Source organism: Phyllobates terribilis, unplaced genomic scaffold (assembly GCF_046119375.1).
Source record: "Phyllobates terribilis strain yellow unplaced genomic scaffold, ASM4611937v1 Scaffold_1__5_contigs__length_1240528914, whole genome shotgun sequence".
Classification (NCBI taxonomy): Eukaryota; Metazoa; Chordata; class Amphibia; order Anura; family Dendrobatidae; genus Phyllobates; species Phyllobates terribilis.
In genome coordinates, this window is record NW_027362761.1 from 1,165,187,918 (window position 1) to 1,165,205,971 (window position 18,054).

Sequence of the window (18,054 nt, forward strand, 5' to 3'; positions counted from 1 at the left end):
GAACCTCCCAAAAAAAATTTGCCACAGATTCGACTCATATCAGTCAGCAGATTAATTTCGGTCCAAATTAAGTTAATTCTGAATAGAAATTGCCCTTATTGCCATGAAAAGATGTTTACTATCCTCTGATGTCTCTCCAGACCCCACTCCTTAGTAAATAGAGGGGAGGGAAGAGAATAAAAACTAAAAATACGACTTATACTCACCTTGGCCCCCTTCTGACTCGTTATACTACCTCCATTGCTTTACTGATCTTCTGCGTGGGTAATCAGTTCTTCCGATGTTGAGTCCCACATGGTCTTGGCATCAATGATGTTTGACACCACTTTTATTATTGAGTGGGCCTCAGCGCTGGAAAAACCAAAGACCTTCGCGGAGGACCAAGGAAGAAGCAATTAGGTGAGGGCCTAGAACCGATGACTATAATGGGTTTTTTATAATTCTTTTAACTGCATCCTGGGGCTCAAAATAATCCATTTTGCTGTATTCATGCCAACCAAATCCCAAAATGATCCAATGGTGCAAGAGAATGATGAGGGAAAGGCCAATCTACAATTCTGAACATTGAAATTGCAACATCAAGAAGGAAAAGTTGTGTAATTATGGAAATCACAGGAGGGAGACAGTTACTGATCTGCAAATGATGAAAACAAATTTTTCAGAACATCTGGATTCAATATGGAGTATGAGCACTATGTGTAGAAATACCCACACTTACAACCTCGGCTGCTATCAGTGAGGTTATTAATGGTCATCTGAGGAATGTTCTGCCGCACTGAATGACCTTGGGAAAATCCTCAAGATCCTCTACTGGCTGCTCCTTTACTGATCAATGACATCTAACATATGATTGATGTGTGACAAGTCTGGAGACGCTGTAGGCCATGGTAGCACATTTAAACCATGCAGCCTGCTCAGAATAGAACTAGCAACATGCGGCCTGGTATTGTTGTGTTGGAAAACAGCTCCTGGTCCACCCCAATGCATAATCCTAGGAGTAGAACTGGTGTGATATTCCCTCATGGAGGCCTGCTCATGGCGTTGCCAAAATAGTCTCCAAACCAATCTCCGAATATCATTGCGTTCAAGATAAGAGTTGAACTCATCACTGAAGAGGATAGACGTACATTCCAGCCTCCATTGCCATCTTGTTCTACACCATGATAGCCTTTGAGAGCGGTGGCCCAAGGTCAAAGCAACTCCTGCAGCTGGACATCTGGCTCATAGCCCAATGTCATATAAACGTCTCCTGATGGCTTGTGTGGACGCTGATTAATGTCTTAGGCTTGGTGTGAAATGTCCAATTTCACTTGCAGAACAGAATGGATTATTATAATTTTTCTAATCTGACGATCCATCCATGCAAATATTAGCCTAGTCTGCGCACCACCCCCTGTTATTCCAGTTCATCGTTGTTCTCCCAACTACCATAACACAAGATTGAATAGTGCTCTTATCTCGGCCCACGGACATAGTGATGAACCAAGGTTGCGATGAGTGGCAATAACTGGCACATCGGCCAACAGGAGGCATCGCACAATTATCCCACATGGCTTGGTCTGATTTTTGAGATTTCAATTGACTAAAAAAAATTACTTTCAATCTGGCCGTTATGCCCATCCCACGTGCCACAGATTGGAGCCAAATGCTTGAAAATGTGATTATTTGCAGATCTTAGTGACATCTGCTACTTCCGCCATTTGCACAACCTTATGGATTATCCTTCTTGGTGTTGCAATTTCAATGTTGAAGAGTGTATTAAACGGCTTCTCCTCTACAGTATTTATACAGCAAAACCCATGACAGGTTAAATGATCATGAATACCAGAATTTCTCCATAAAATGTCTCTTGCTTAATCCAGCAGGATGTATGGTGCCACCTCAACAAACTAAAGTAGCTAAATCCCGGGGCATGGATGGCCTACACCCTCTAGTACCGCAGGAATTAAATACCCGATAGACAGAACATAATTTAGAATATTCAGGGATTCCATAATAACAGGGTCTGTTCCACTGGGCAGGCACAGAGCAATATTGGTATAAATTTTGCAAAAAATAGGTCAAAAACTAAAATTGTTGCACATGAGCCTTCAGTGCAAAAACATAATAGCTAGCAATAATATGCAAGGGGTTAGAAGAGAACATTTACTCCAAAAATCTGTGACTTTTTAAAGGTTGGAATTAAAAACTCCAATAGAAGAATTGAAGACCACGCCCATTTGGCTAAAAATAATAGATTACATACAGAGAAGAGAGAGACATTTCTCAGGAACAGAGTGGAGCAGGAAGAAAATAAAAATGACAGATTCAGAAGAACAGCGGCATTTCCATCACGTAAAAGAATAGGTTATCTTTAAAGGGTTTTTATAAAATATTACATTCTTGGTGTCCCCATTACAAGGGCTTCCACTAATCTCTATCTTTTGTGTCTTGCATTCCTCTTCTCCAAGGGCTCCTTCACACGACTGTCTGTTCAGTCCAAGCGCTGTCCATAAAAAAAAAAAACGGAGCAATGCTATTCAATGAGCATGGCAGATGAGCGATATTTTACACTAGCTGAATCTGCATATAAAAAAAAATCGTAACATGCACGAGTTTCTTCCGTAAATTGGATGAGACTCACACATTCAAGTCTACGAGCGCGCAAAAAAATCAGATACCGTCTAGCATCCGATTTTTACAGATACATTGCAATTCTGTAACATAGGAAACTGTAAATGGTCCGGTAAATGATTAACAGCTGCTGCTGTTAAAAACGGATTTTACACAGATGAAAAAAATCATCCAACTTCTCTGCATGAAACTTTGAGCGATTTTTTTTATATGCTCATGTGAACCTACCCTAAGGAAGACTTTGTATTGCACAGCGTGCTACCACCAAGTCCAAACTCCATAGGATTTGCTGAAAGAGACAAGCACAATACCATGGATGGGATGAGGAGTAGTCAGAGTTGTCAATCACCAAAAGCGTCAACAAAACAAAAAAAATCCTTGAAATCTCTTTGTAATATCGGCTGGAACAGAGGGGGGGGATATGTACATGTGTTCATGTACAGAACCATGAAATCAATGGTGCTATATAAATAAATAATAATAATATGTGGAGTATGTGTAATAAATACAAATAGTTGGGTTTGGTGGGGGCAATTATATAAATGATTGGGCATCCAATCCTATTTTTTTAAATTAATTTTATTTTTTTTTGCCTTGTGGTATTTGGTGACTTTTTTGTGCTAAAATGGCTAAATCTTACCTAATCACCTGTGAGTGATATTATTGAGAAGTGGAAGGAACCGCACGAAGTGGAGACCCAGTAACATTACAGAGCGGGATCACCGAGCGCTGAGGAGCAGAAAATTCTACAGCGGTCTGCTGACCCCATAACTGCAGAGTCCAGACCTCCTCTAGTATTAGTATCAGCACAAACACTGTGCCCCTTGCTTCATGGCTGAGCAGCTGCATGCAGCCGTACATCACCAAGCACAATGCCGAGCGTCAGATGAAGTGGTGTAAAGCCGCCACCACTGGACTCTGGAGGAGACGTGTTCTGTTCACGGATCCCACTTCTCTATCTGGCGTCTGACGGATGAGTCTGTATATTAGACTAGGATGAGTCCATTTTACTAGCAAGATTCAGTTCAAGGGTCTCTCATTAGAAACCAGCTAGTTTAATGGGCCCTTTGAGGCCGAGGAGCTAATTTGGACTAGTAATTATAATTCACATGTGTGATAATATTAATTTAATAATGGCTGGGTCTCAGCATTAGCAGCAATTAAACTCATTACAATCCTAACCCGGATTCCCTTGGGCCGTTAAATCTTTCCGCGGCGCGAGCTCTCGGTATTGTGTACCCAAAGTGAGAGATATCCTCCTCGTAATCTGTTGAGTTTTTTTTTTCTTTCACATTTAACCCTCGGTGGTGGAGTTAATTAATTTTTGAAGTGCTCCCAGTTACCACTTTAAAACATTATAATGCGTGACAGCTTTGTTTCAGCTTAGGAGAGATAAACCGCAGCGGGGAGGCTCGTCCACTCCAGACATAAATTAGACGGACGCTGCAGTGTCTATGGACATTCAGTGGATTTTCTCTAATGAATAGACGATCGATACGGAAAGCTCATCCCATATACAAACACAGATGGCAGATCGCCGCGCTCATTATGAAGGAATGTATGAATTATAGGTCCTGCCTGAAACGGATGCAAAAGTGGGATTTCACGTGGGGAAAATAAAAAAATCTTAGTTATCAAAATGTATCCGAAAAATACATACACTGGCAAGGGTGTACTTAGTTAATTATTTATCTATCTATCTATCATGAATCTTCCTGTAGTATCTATACTCAGTATGGAGGGTAAGGACATAGGACGGATCCAGGAGTTGCACATCATACACAGGTCAGCATCCACATTTTTGCCTGTGTATGGTCCCGGTTCTGTTGGATGATTGACATTGTGTAATATTATGATAAATATTACTAGTTCTGATAAGAGGAATCCATCATCAGAACGTGGCCAATAGTTTCAATCAGGTTTTACATTAAATGTAGGTTTTATAAATTGATATAATGGTTTTTTCACAATTTAATTCCACTATCTATTAAAAAAATAAACACAGAAATCAATTTTCATACTAGACTCATCGTTACTAATCTTTTCAGAAAACTTTTTGAGTAGTCTCATTATTATCACATAAAGAATTACAATGAAAGGTAACACATCTACACACAGGATCCCCCATTCACAATAGGTGACATCAAAGCTCACCTCTTCCCCCTTCACGTATAATGACTGAAAACCTATATAGTAGATAGCACTAAATCCACCATTCACAGTAAGTGATGTCACAGCTCACCTCCTTCTCCTCCTGTGCAATGACTGATAACACTTCTATATACAGTAGACAACACAGGATCCACCATTCACAATATGTAATGTCACAGCTCACCTCTTCCCCTCCTGTAAAATGACAGATAATGCCTACTGTATATATATACAGTATATAACACAGGATCCACCATTTACAATAGGTGATATCACAGCTCACCTCCTCCACTACTGTACAATGACTGATAACACTTCTATATACAGTAGGTAACACAGGATCCACCATTCACAATAGCTGATGTCACAACTCACCTCCTCCTCCTGTACAATGACTGATAACACTTCTATATACAGTAGGTAACACAGGATCCACCATTCACAATAGCTGATGTCACAGCTCACCTCCTCCTCCTCCTGTACAATGACTGATAACACTTCTATATACAGTAGGTAACACAGGATCCACCATTCACAATAGGTGTTGTCACAACTCACCTCCTCCTCCTAATTTGCAATGACTGATAACACTTCTATATACAGTAGATAACATAGGATCCACCATTCACAATAGGTGATGTCACAGCTCACCTCCTCCCCTCCTGTATAATGACAGATAATACCTATATATATATATGGTAGATAACACAAGATCCACCATTTGCAATAGGTGATATCACAGCTCACCTACTCCCCCTCCTGTACAGTGACTGATAACACCTCTATATACAGTAGATAATACATGATCCACCATTCACAATAGATTATGTCAGCACAGGAACATTTTTTAGACACATACAATTGTGGAACTTATTTTTATTCCAAGATCTATTGATTAAAATGTACTTTAAAGCCAGCCCAGGAGGTTGCCAGCCTAGCAATTTGTTTCTTTTCCATTTGGCTCAGTTTCAGTCAGGTGTCTGATTATCTCCTCTGCTACTCATGACTTCCATTGTACTACCAGCATTTATTTCTAAGCTCAGTCCAGCTTATCTACAGTAGCTGTTGTCCACACCTACTAATCAGCAATCAAATTTCCAAATTACCAACTGTTCTTGGTGTTGTTTACACCTTGGTCTCTGCTATAAAGTTAATGCTATAAAGTTAAGCAAATTACCAGTTTGCCAATACATTTCTGCTTTTTAACTGTGTACCGCATCTTTGCAAGCAAGTTACTAGTTTGACAATACATTTCTGCTATTGTATATCTCTGCAAGCAAGTTGCTAGTTTACCAAGTTATCTCAGCTACCTTGCGGTGAATTATTTTCCTGATTAAAGTTCTTGATTACATATACAGTGTCGTGAAAAAGGTTTAGGCAGGTTTGGATAATATGCTGTAAAGTAAGAATGCTTTCAAAATTAGAAGTTTCAATAGTCTATGTTTATCATTTAAAAAATGCAAAGTAAATGAACAAAAGAAAAATCTAAATCAAATGAGTATTCATTGTGACCATACTTTGTCTTCAAAACAGCATAAATTCTGCTAGGTACACTTTAACAAAGTCAGGGACTTTGTAGAATTATAGTCAGGTATATGAGTAACCAATTATAACAAACAGGTGATAATGATTATTATCATGTATAGTTGAAACACATTCACTAACTGAAACAGAAACTTCTGCATAGGAGGCTGAAAACTGGGTGAGGAACAGCCAAACTCTGCTACAAAGGGGATATTGCAGAACACAGTGTAATGTAACAGATTACCATAGTAATACTAAGCACAGCAACAAAACACAAGGTAGTTCTACTGCATCAGCAAGGTTTTTCCAAAGCAAAGATTTCAAAGCAGACTGAGGTTTCAAGGTGTTTTATTCAAGCTCTATTAAAGAAGCACCAATAAATTGGCAGCATTGAGGACCATAGATGTAGCAGTTGGCCAAGGAAACTTAGTGCATCATGCTTACTTCTATTAGAAATCAAAAGATGTCCACCTGTGCCATCAGTTGAGAACTAAGTAAAGAGAGAACTAGAAAGACACAAAGCGCAAAAATAGGGTCTTATCTGGGTAACAATATTGAGAAAATAACTTATTAGTGCTCACCTGGTCGGGTTGTGTGCACAGAACCACTAATAACCACTTACACCCAATTGGCATCCCTCATCCTTTCTACATGGCAGTGCAGAATTAACCCATTTGTTTCTCCATTACCATCAGTTCTGAACTGGGAGCAGCCAGCAGGATCCAGTTTCACCCATCTACTGTTTGGAGAAAGTCTGTCCAGAAGTGGTCTTCATATATGGCCACAAACCATACATTTGACATTGAAACAAAGCCAAGCAACTCAAGTATGCATGAAAACATAGAAACTGGGGTGCAGTAAAATATCAGCAGGTGCTCTCGACTGATGAGTCAAATTTGAAATATTTACCTTAACAAAAGGCAGTTTGTTTTCTGGATGAATACTGAGAGTCTGCAGGCAACAGTGAAGCATGGTGGAGGATTCTTGGAAATGTGGGGCCCCATTACTGCAAATAGATTTGGGTATTGATCACGATTAATGGTGTGCTAAATGCTGAGAAATACAGGCAGATACTTATCCTTCATACAATATTGTGAAGAAACAACTTCTTATCCTAATCAGCCAGACTTCTAGATTTCTTAAGCCAAGAGAAATGCACAATTGTGTTTGTGTTGACTTTAGAACTTGTGTGTTTCTTTGGTGGGACAAGAAGGATAGACCAGTATTTGTATAACCCTGAATGTTGTCTTCTCTTTTGTGTTGAGCAAGCACTAAAATGCTCGGGTGCTCGAAGCTCAGGCCGAGCTCACCGTGATACTCAGGTGCTCGACCCGAGCAATGAGCCCAATGTTAGTCTATGGGAGACCCGAGCATTTTTGCGGCGGCACCCCCGGCAGTCTGTAGAAAGCCTAAAAAGTGCCCAAAACGATAGTGACAGTGCTCAAATGACATGGGGACAGCATGGGGATCGCCCCAGGAAGCATTTCTGACCTCCAGGTCACTGATGTCAACAACGTGGTCAGAGGTATTAAGCCACTTTTAAGGGCTCACAATAAAACGTTCAAAAACGAAACTGAAACTGTTTTCCTGTGACGGGTATTTGTACAGTCTGACTGAGGGGAAAAAAAAGAGGATTTAGATGAAAAAAAAAAGGATTTTTCCTGGCCACTGAGACCTGGGGCTAAGTCTAGCAATTTGAGCAGCAGTAGCACACATGACTGTAATGCAGTGTTTGTTGGTATAACCACTGTGTCTCCTATACAGCCTGCCTGCCTGCCTGCCTGCCTGATATCTGGGATGGATATTAGTCCTCAAAAGGACTGTTTGTTTGATTTTGCAGGCTTTAGAGACCCTACACTACCTATTTCGTAGTATAAATCTCTCCCTAGCTCAGCAGCACTCTCCCTACACTGTCTGATCCGGAGCGACTGTGTCCAAGATGGCAGCGCCCGGTTTTAAATACTCGAGGTGACGCTGTGCGGCCAGACAATCACTGTAATGCCCACAACCAACATGGCTGCGGCATTACAGTGACTGGCTGGCAATCCCTGCATGTTCATTGGCTCTGTAAAGAGCGCCAAACATGCAGGGCGGGGACCCGAGCTCCCGCCCGAGTAACCCGGAAATGCTCGGTGCTCGCCGAACATCCCGAGTAGTGAGATGCTCGGGCGAGTACCGAGCAGTGTCGAGCATGCTTGCTCAACACTACTTCTCTTGGTTCTGAAACATTTATGTTTGTTACTATGCTAATTGCATATTGTACTAAAGCCAGCTAGATATTTATTTACAAGAGCCCCCTGCTCTACCAACTATGTAAACTGATTAAAGGCTCAAACAATGAAACCTGAGCCCTGTGGAATAATACCCTCTCTAACCCGTGCCCTGTGGATGTGTACTTGAAAGAACAAATGTGAACTATTGAAGGAACATATGCCTCTGTAGCAGTGAATTAAAAGAGATTTTACAAGGAGAATCAAAGATTAGACTCTCTTCAGACCATCAGCTTGGTAGCATGGCTTTATCCAAAGACACACAAATTTGGATTCTACATTAGTTACGCTCGCACCCGGACTGACTGGCATGAGCTTGATTAGTAATCCCACTGTACCATGAACTGAGGAGTGCCTGGAGGGGCGTAACTAAGTATCAACCCGATCCGACCAAGGTCGCACAGCGGCTCAGTCGACTCCGTGAACCAGGGAGGAACCGAGCAGAGGGACCAGGTGGTACTCCAGGTCAGACCCCGGTCACAGCTGTTGACCCACACCGGGGAATGCAGGAACAGCAGGTTAAACTGGCATATTGACTGGTGGGTACTGGCAGGCACGGCTGGTATGCAGACAGGTGGATATTGACAGGCACAGCTGGTATGCAGACAGGTGGGAACTGGCAGGCACGGCTGGCATGCAGACAGGTGGGCACAGGCAGGCACGGCTGACATGCAGACAGGTGGGTACTGGCAAGTAGGAATGTAGGCAGGATAGGGACCAGTACAGACTGGGATACAGGAACAGAGCCGCAGGTGCGGTAGACAAGCAGAGCGGACCAGAACCCGCAGATGCGGTGAACAAGCAAAGCAGTGCAAAACCCGCAGATGCAGTGAACAAGCAAAGCGGAGCAAAACCCGCAGATGCGGTGAACAAGCAAAGCAGAGCAAAACCTGCAGATGCGGTGAACAAGCAAAGCAGAGCAAAACCCGCAGATGCGGTGAACAAGCAAAGCAGAGCAAAACTGCAGATGTGGTGAACAAGCAAAGCAGAGCAAAACCCGCAGATGCGGTGAACAAGCAAAGCAGAGCAAAACCGCAGATGCGGTGAACAAGCAAAGCAGAGCAAAACTGCAGATGCAGTGAACAAGCAAAGCAGAGCAAAACCCGCAGATGCGGTGAACAAGCAAAGCAGAGCAAAACCGCAGATGCGGTGAACAAGCAAAGCAGAGCAAAACCCGCAGATGCAGTAAACAAGCAATGCAGAGCAAAACCCGCAGATGCGGTGAGCAAGCAAAGCAGAGCAAAACCGCAGATGCGGTGAACAAGCAAAGCAGAGCAAAACCCGCAGATGCGGTAAACAAGCAAAGCAGTGCAAAACCGCAGATGTGGTGAACTAGCAAAGCAGAGCAAAACCCGCAGATGCTGTGAACAAGCAAAGCAGAGCAAAACCGCAGGTGCGGTGAGCAAGCAGAGCAAAGGAAAACCCGTAGATGCGGTAGACAGGACAGGGCTCTGTTCACATGGAACAGACTGGAAAACACAAGAAGATAGCTGGAACACAGGAGTTAGATACAGAGGCAGGGAAACAGAATGAGCAGAACCAGATACACACAAGGTACTTGCAATGAAGTAGCGAGTGGACACAAAACTCACAAACAGAAGTACACAGACAATGAGTTGGAGTTAGGTGCAGGTTCAGATACTGCAGGAAATAGGGAAGATACAGACATAGAGACAAACAAGTAACGGACTAGGACACTGTTCTGACAGGATCTGAACCAGGGACAAGATACAGGAACGAGCCTGGGAACTCAGCCCCCAGAGTGGCAGAAACTGACTAGAAGTCACAGGTACAGGTAGCGGCCCTGGGTACTCAGCCCTCAGGGTGGCGGAAGCAAACAAGAGTCAGGACGGGACCTGGCAACTAACAGTTGCACAGAACACACTGTAAGAAAGTGTTGCTCAGGCACCTCCTACTGGGTGGAGGGGGTTTAAGTATCCAGTGACTCACAGCAATAGGCTGGGGACGCATTAGGACTAAGCACACTGTAGCTTTAAGAATCAGAAAGCAACAGGGCCGACGCCCTAAGCCAGCAGACTAGAGACATACAAACAGCAGGTACTGGAGCAAAGTGTGCAGCCTGGCCTGAAAGGTAAGATTGCGGTCTTGCATGGTGGGAGATGGTAAGCCATGCAAGCACGCCGCCAGAAATGTTACAACTATGTTCCATTAACCCTTTCCGGCGAGCGTGCTCGGGATTTCTTTTATTGTCGCTGCAGTTTCAATTGTCACGGCTGTTAGACAGCTGTGACACATGCAGAGATCGACTGTACGTCGAAAAGGGTTAATGAAACTTACTCGATCATCACTATTCAACATGATTCCAGCCTAAGGGTATATGGCCCTGACTGGAAAGATACGGATCTGTTCCATTGACCATCAGCGAGACCATGGATACATTTGGGGAGACCAGGTTGGGACGATGAAGTCACCTGGCCCCATGGTTATGTTGTTTGGGCTTGACAGGAGGGACCCTCCAGTCACCTGGAACCCAGGGAGACATTCAGAGAAGGCAGATTGGGACCAGCCAGTCATCTGGTCCCGTGGAAACTCTCAGATAGGCCAGGGTGGGACCCTAGGGCTCCTGGCCTTGTACCTCGATGGACTGTCAGATTCCTAAGCTTGCTGCTACCTCCTGTCTGTGGGGGCGCGCCAAAAGCGGGGGGGCCACTGGTTGAGGCACTTGGCCCTTGAAGTCCCAAAGTCGCAGTTGTTCTATCCCAGACGGGCCAGCAGAAGGGTGAGACTATGTAATTTTGCACCATCTTGGGTATTCGCTTGGACTGTTCTATCTGTTTATTGTCCGTTTGGTGGTTCAATAAAGTATTGCCACACTGTTTTACCATCACCCCTTGTTGTCTTAGTGTTCTGCCCACGGTAGACCCCATGTCTTCACAAATTTCATCAGGGAGGCGTCTTATTTGCTCCAGATTTATTCTGCAGCAGAGCAGCAACCCCAAACATATCGCCAATGTCATTAAAACTATGTTCAACGTAAAGAAGAAAAAGGAGTCTTGGAAGTGATGATACGGTACCACGGAGCCTTGATCAAAGAGAAGTGTGACTGTCTGGGATTTCATGAGGAGACATAAGGCTTTGCACAAGCTTACATATACAAAACTGTGGTTGGTTCTCCAAGATGTTTGGAAAAAAGTCCTTGCCGAGTTACTTCAAAAATTGTGTGCAAGTGATAAGTACCTAGAAGAATTTTGGTTTTGTAGGCAAGGGGAGGTCACACCAAATATTGATTTGATTAAGATGTCTCTTTTGTTTATTTACTTTGCATTTTATTAATTGATAAAAACATATATACTATTAACACTACTGTTTTTGAAAGCATTCTTACTTTGAAGTATTTTTTCCACACCTGCCTAAAATTTTGTATATTACTGTACAATTCCTGTGTGTAACCGCAACTTGTGTATCCACACACCTAGCTGTGCTTCATCTGGTTTTTCCTGCTCCATTTGTCTATCTGCCATTCTGCATACCCTGCTGTCCTGGTCCTTGCTGATCCATGTGCAGTGTGCCAAGACCTGCTCTGCTGCACCATCACCACTGGATTGTGCTGCTCACACTGAACTATGGTTTAGAGAATCCATCTGACCAGGGGGGTATGTGGCGCCCCTGAGGGTTCGGTCGCCACAGAGGTACTGCATCTCACCCAGAGGTGTGGTACCTCACTCTCAGGTAAGGAAGGAGTAAAGCCCGGGACCCTAACACCTGCATCCAACACTACACTACTCCAGACCAGCAGGAGGGGCAAGATGCGTCGCGCTTCCTGCTGAGCCCTGTCCCTGGCTGGAATGGGGGGAACGAAAGTAGGGGGAACCATGTAGTGGGTGTGGGTGGAGGAAATAAATCAGGGGAGCATTGAAAGAAGTTATATAAAAAGAGAGAAGCCATCTTGAAAGGACAGATCAGTCTGAGAGGAGAAGTAGAGGGAGCAGGAGCTCTGTAGGAGCTCTGCTTAGGAGGAGGAGGGCCTAGCCAGAGAGGCCCAGAACTGAAGAGAGAGAGAGAGGAGCAGGAGAAAGGCTCCAGGAACGTGGAAGGGACCCCAGGGGTACGGGTAGTGCTGGAGGCCACCCGTACGCCCGAATCTGCCAGGAGGTGGAGGGGTCAGGTCGCACAGAGGGGACCGGTCCCTAAACTAGCAGAGTTCTTAAGCCTCAACTAGGAAACCGGAGACTGCAGTATTTCAGGTACTGCAGCCAAAAAGCCACATCTAGTCACCAGAAAGGTGGCCATAGAGGACCCAGGGGACAGAGAAGACGTCGTCCGGCAAGGTCTGTGGCCACTGGCCTGAGACACTGGGTGTAAGGTGCAGGGAGATGGCCAGAAGGAACACACAGAAGGGGGTCCCGTTATGTACTCCGGAGAGACCTGGGAGTTTGCTAAACCCCTCCCTGAGTAAGCACAGGACGCCGTAGGAAGTTACTCTAGTACTGGTAACTGGAAGTCTAAGAAACCATGAGTAAACCCTGAGGACTGCACCTTACTGTCTCTGTGATCATTATCGGCGCCATCCTCAGCACTACACCATAACAGCAACATCTACACTGCCCTGGAGCTAAGCTCTACCTGTGGAGAGCTAAACCAACTCTGCTGCATTCACATCAGCTTCAGAGGACCTGTTCTGCAGCGGCGGCTCCCTTTAGCCGCATACCACAGGTGACGTCACAAACTGTATATAAAAACTATAAATCCCCTGTAAATAATAGTTCCCCCTGGGTCACGGACCGGGTCACCGCTACTGTGATGTCTCCCCTAGCAACGACCAGCCCGGCACCAAGTACCCCACGGCCCAGGGGGCACGTCATCTTTGGCGTCACGAACAGGATATCAACCCACCCGTTATCACTGGGTATTGTGCGCCTAGAGACTGTGTTCTATACTGAATGTGGCGCCCGCCCCAGAAGAACGGGCGCCATTATGTGCGAGACAAAAGACAACAAGAAACTGCCTCCCATCGTGGGCCGGGTTCCAGAATGGCGCCAAAAGCGGGGCCTGCCCCGAGCATCAGTGACCATGTATGTGGATGTGTCCATCAAGCTGGGGGGGGTCACCCCTAGGTGTGTCCGACAGCAAGCTGCCATGGAACCGCCCCCGAAAGGGGAGAGGAGAGAAGAAACCTGGGAGACAGGGCGGAGTCTCCAGCAGTCTAGACAGACCGCACCCGGCAGGCAACATGGAGGAGAGTCAGGAGCAAGCTCCCGTCTATGGCCTGCAGCGACCAGAAGTGCCTCTCACCCTGGAGGAGGCAATGACAGAGTTATCCCTGGAGTATACCGAGTTCCACCAAACTGAAATCCAAGAGCTAGGCCGGAGGATGGAGAGGGCCCAGCAGGATGCCATCGCCGGCTGGAAGAAGGAGCTGCTGGGGAAGCTTGTGACCCAGCAGCAGCCAGCGCTGCACTCCACCAGCAGCACCCCAGCCCCAGAGGAGCCTGAACAGAGCCAGGAGGCAGAGGATGGCACAGGCGCGGCCGCGGGAGCAGGTAAGAGAAGTCTCCCTGTCCCAGGCTCCGCCGACCTGCTCCTAGGCCCCCTACCAGAGCCACCTGGCCCCACACCCGAGTGGGTGTACGGAAGCCCCGCCTACGACTGGTCTGCTAAATATGAAGACCAGCAGGGACTCCCCCTGACGCCCACACCTGCACCCCCGGTTACCTGCCAAGGAGGAGAGGAGTTCCGGTGGGACAACCGGGAGGGGGACCTCATTGGGTTCCCTTGGGAGACCCAGATGCAGGCCCTCCGGAGGGAGGAGTACTGCAGACGGGAGCTCCTGCAGCTGGAGAAGGAGCGTCATGACCGGCAGGTGCAGTGGGAGCAAATGGAGGCCCGGAACATGGCGGCCAAAACCAGCGCCCGCAAGGCAAGAGCAGCCACCCCTAGTCCCCGTCTGGAGGGGATAGTGGTGAAGTTCAACCTGGACGCCGGGTGGAGCTTCGTCAGAGAGCCACAGACGGATTGGGACGTCTTTGTCAATCAGCGGGACGTCGAGCCTCATCTCCAACAGGGGCATCCTGGCCGAGACCTCTACCCCGGTGTCACCTTTACCTGCCACAAGGGAAAGCGCGGGTGGTATGCCCTCCAGGTATACAGAGTAGCGAAAGAGAGAAGGGACATGCCCCCGCAGTACGAGGCTGATGACCCGGCTGGGTCAGCCTGCAGAAACCAGGAGTTCACCCAGAGGGAGCCCCACTGTTAAACTGTTTTAGTTAACTGAACTGTATATAGTTACCCGGAAGGGTACAGCAGAGACACTGCAAGTTTGTTTATGTGTGTGTTTACGTAATTACCCGGTGAGGCTTCCAGAACTTGTAGGCTGAGGACTGTGAGCAGCCAAAAACTTTCCCTGTAAATAGTTGCGCTTCTTAAAGTGCCCCTTATTGGTTTGATACAACAAGACTGACCTCAGAACAAAAGCCCGTTTGGCGTGGCCGAAGACGTGGTCCAACACCTGGATCACCTATGCCCTGCAGCCACGCCCAGGGCCTACGTTGAGGGTTTTCGGACGGGTCCCTCATGTTCATCAGAGTTGCACCTTACTAGTGAAAAAGACATTCAGCAGTAAAATTTCACTGCATTTGATTGAAAATGTTTTGATATGAGAAGTGTTTTACCTGCGTGAAAAATGTTTTATGAGTATAAAGAAAAAAAAAAATGTGTTCTTTAAAAAAAAATTATATAGTAACCTGCAACATTTAAGTAATGTGCCTCCCATAAAGGGAAGAAAAAGTTTTGAAAATTCTTCTATGTGATGCATCTAAAATTGTGTATATCTAAAATGTGCTTTACTTCCGTTCCAGCCCGCGGACGTGCTGTGTTTTACCAGGGGGGTATGTGGCGCCCCTAAGGGTTCGGTCACCACAGAGGTACTGCATCTCACCCAGAGGTGTGGTACCTCACTCTCAGGTAAGGAAGGAGTACAGCCCGGGACCCTAACACCTGCATCCAACACTACACTACTCCAGACCAGCAGGAGGGGCAAGATGCGTCGCGCTTCCTGCTGAGCCCAGTCCCTGGCTGGAGTGGGGGGAACGAAAGTAGGGGGAACCATGTAGTGGGTGTGGGTGGAGGAAGTAAATCAGGGGAGCATTGAAAGAAGTGATATAAAAAGAGAGAAGCCATCTTGAAAGGACAGATCAGTCTGAGAGGAGAAGTAGAGGGAGCAGGAGCTCTGTAGGAGCTCTGCTTAGGAGGAGGAGGGCCTAGCCAGAGAGGACCAGAACTGAAGAGAGAGAGAGAGGAGCAGGAGAAAGGCTCCAGGAACGTGGAAGGGACCCCAGGGGTACGGGTAGTGCTGGAGGCCACCCGTACGCCCGAATCTGCCAGGAGGTGGAGGGGTCAGGTCGCACAGAGGGGACCGGTCCCTAAACTAGCAGAGTTCTTAAGCCTCAACTAGGAAACCGGAGGCTGCAGTATTTCAGGTACTGCAGTCAAAAAGCCACATCTAGTCACCAGAAAGGTGGCCATAGAGGACCCAGGGGACAGAGAAGACGTCGCCCGCAAGGTCCGCGGCCACTGGCCTGAGACACTAGGTGTGAGGTGCAGGGAGACGGCCAGAAGGAACACACAGAAGGGGGTCCCGTTACGTACTCCGGAGAGACCTGGGAGTTTGCTAAACCCCTCCCTGAGTAAGCACAGGACGCCGTGGGAAGTTACTCTAGTACTGGTAACTGGAAGTCTAAGAAACCGTGAGTAAACCCTGAGGACTGCACCTTACTGTCTTTGTGATCATTATCGGCGCCATCCTCAGCACTACACCATAACAGCAACATCTACACTGCCCTAGAGCTAAGCTCTGCCTGTGGAGAGCTAAACCAACTCTGCTGCATTCACACCAGCTTCAGAGGACCTGCTCCACAGCGGCGGCTCCCTTTAGCCGCATACCACAGGTGACGTCACAAACTGTATATGAAAACTGTAAATATTCCCCTTTTGATTGACCGCCCTGGGTCACGGACCGGGTCACCGCCACTGTGACATCTCCCCTAGCAACGACTGGCCCGGCACCGAGTAACCCAGGGGGCACGTCAGAAGCCCAAAACAAAGACCATTGCTCTTATGCAAGCATGAAGACAGTGTTTAAGTCAGTTTATTGCTACTAATATCCGTGTGCCCAATGGGAAGAAGGAGTCTTAAATAATAGAGGAGTAGAAGTTGTTGAAATTACACAATTTTTGTTAGTTTGTTTTTATTAAATAAGTTGTGAAATAAAAAATAAAAAACTCATTTTCAAAAATAGAACAAAAAATTGAAAAAGTTGAATAAAACAATACGTCATTTTCTGATGACATATTCCCTTTAATGATAATACAATGACTCAAAGAGTTATAGAATATGTGTTATATCATTAGTCAAACTCCGAGCAGGATGATGTTGCCTCTGACACCGACACCATCAGTTTCATTGTTTTAGGCCACAGTGTACCCTGATGATATGATCTAATGCTGAAGATACCAGAGGTGCTGAGGTAAAAAGAGTCTGATCACACTGCTGTCCACGATGTCTATCTGATCTAACACTGGAGATAGTGGGAGTGCTGAGGTAAGAAGAGGCTGCCCACACTGCTGTCCACCCTGTTTTATCTAATACTGGAGATATCAGGAGTACTGCGGTAAGAAGAGGTTGCTCACACTGCTGTTTACTGTCTTTCTGATTTAATACTGGAGATATCGAAGGTGCTGAGGTAAGAAAAAGCCACTCACACTGCGGTCCATTCTGTTTATCTAATCTATTACTGGAGATACCAGGGGTGCTGGGGTAAGAAGAAGCTGCTCACACTGCTGTCCACCCTGGCTTTCCAATCAAATACTGGAGATACCTGGGGTGCTAAGGTAATAAGAGGCTGCTTAAATTGCTGTCCACCTTGTCTATATGATGTAATACTGGAGATAACAGGGGTGCTGAGGTAAGAAGATGCTGCTCACACTGCTGTCCACTTTGTGTATCTGATCTAATTCTGGAGATACCAGGGGTGCTGAGGTAAGAAGAGTGTGATCACACTGCTTTCCCACCTGCTTTTCTCATCTAATACTGGATACACCAGGGGTGCTAAGGTAAGAAGAGACTGCTCACACTACAATCTACCCTGTTGATATGATATGATCTAATACTGAAGATACCAGAGGTGCTGAGGTAAAAAGAGTCTGATCACACAGCTGTCCACTTTGTATTTATAATCTAATACTGAATATTTCAGGACTCTTGAAGTAAAAAGTAGCTACTCACCCTGTGTTTACCTTGTCTATATGATCTAATACTGGAGATACCTAGAGTGCTGAGGCAAGAAGAGGCTGCTCACACTGTTGCCCACCCTGTCTATCTAATCTAATATTGGAGATACCAGGGTTGGTTAGGTAAGAAGAGGCTGCCCGCACTGCTGTCCACCATGCTGTCTATCTGATCTAATACTGGAGACACCAGGGGTGTTGAGGTAAGAAGAGGCTGCTCACATTGCTGTCCAACTTGTTTATCTGATCTAATA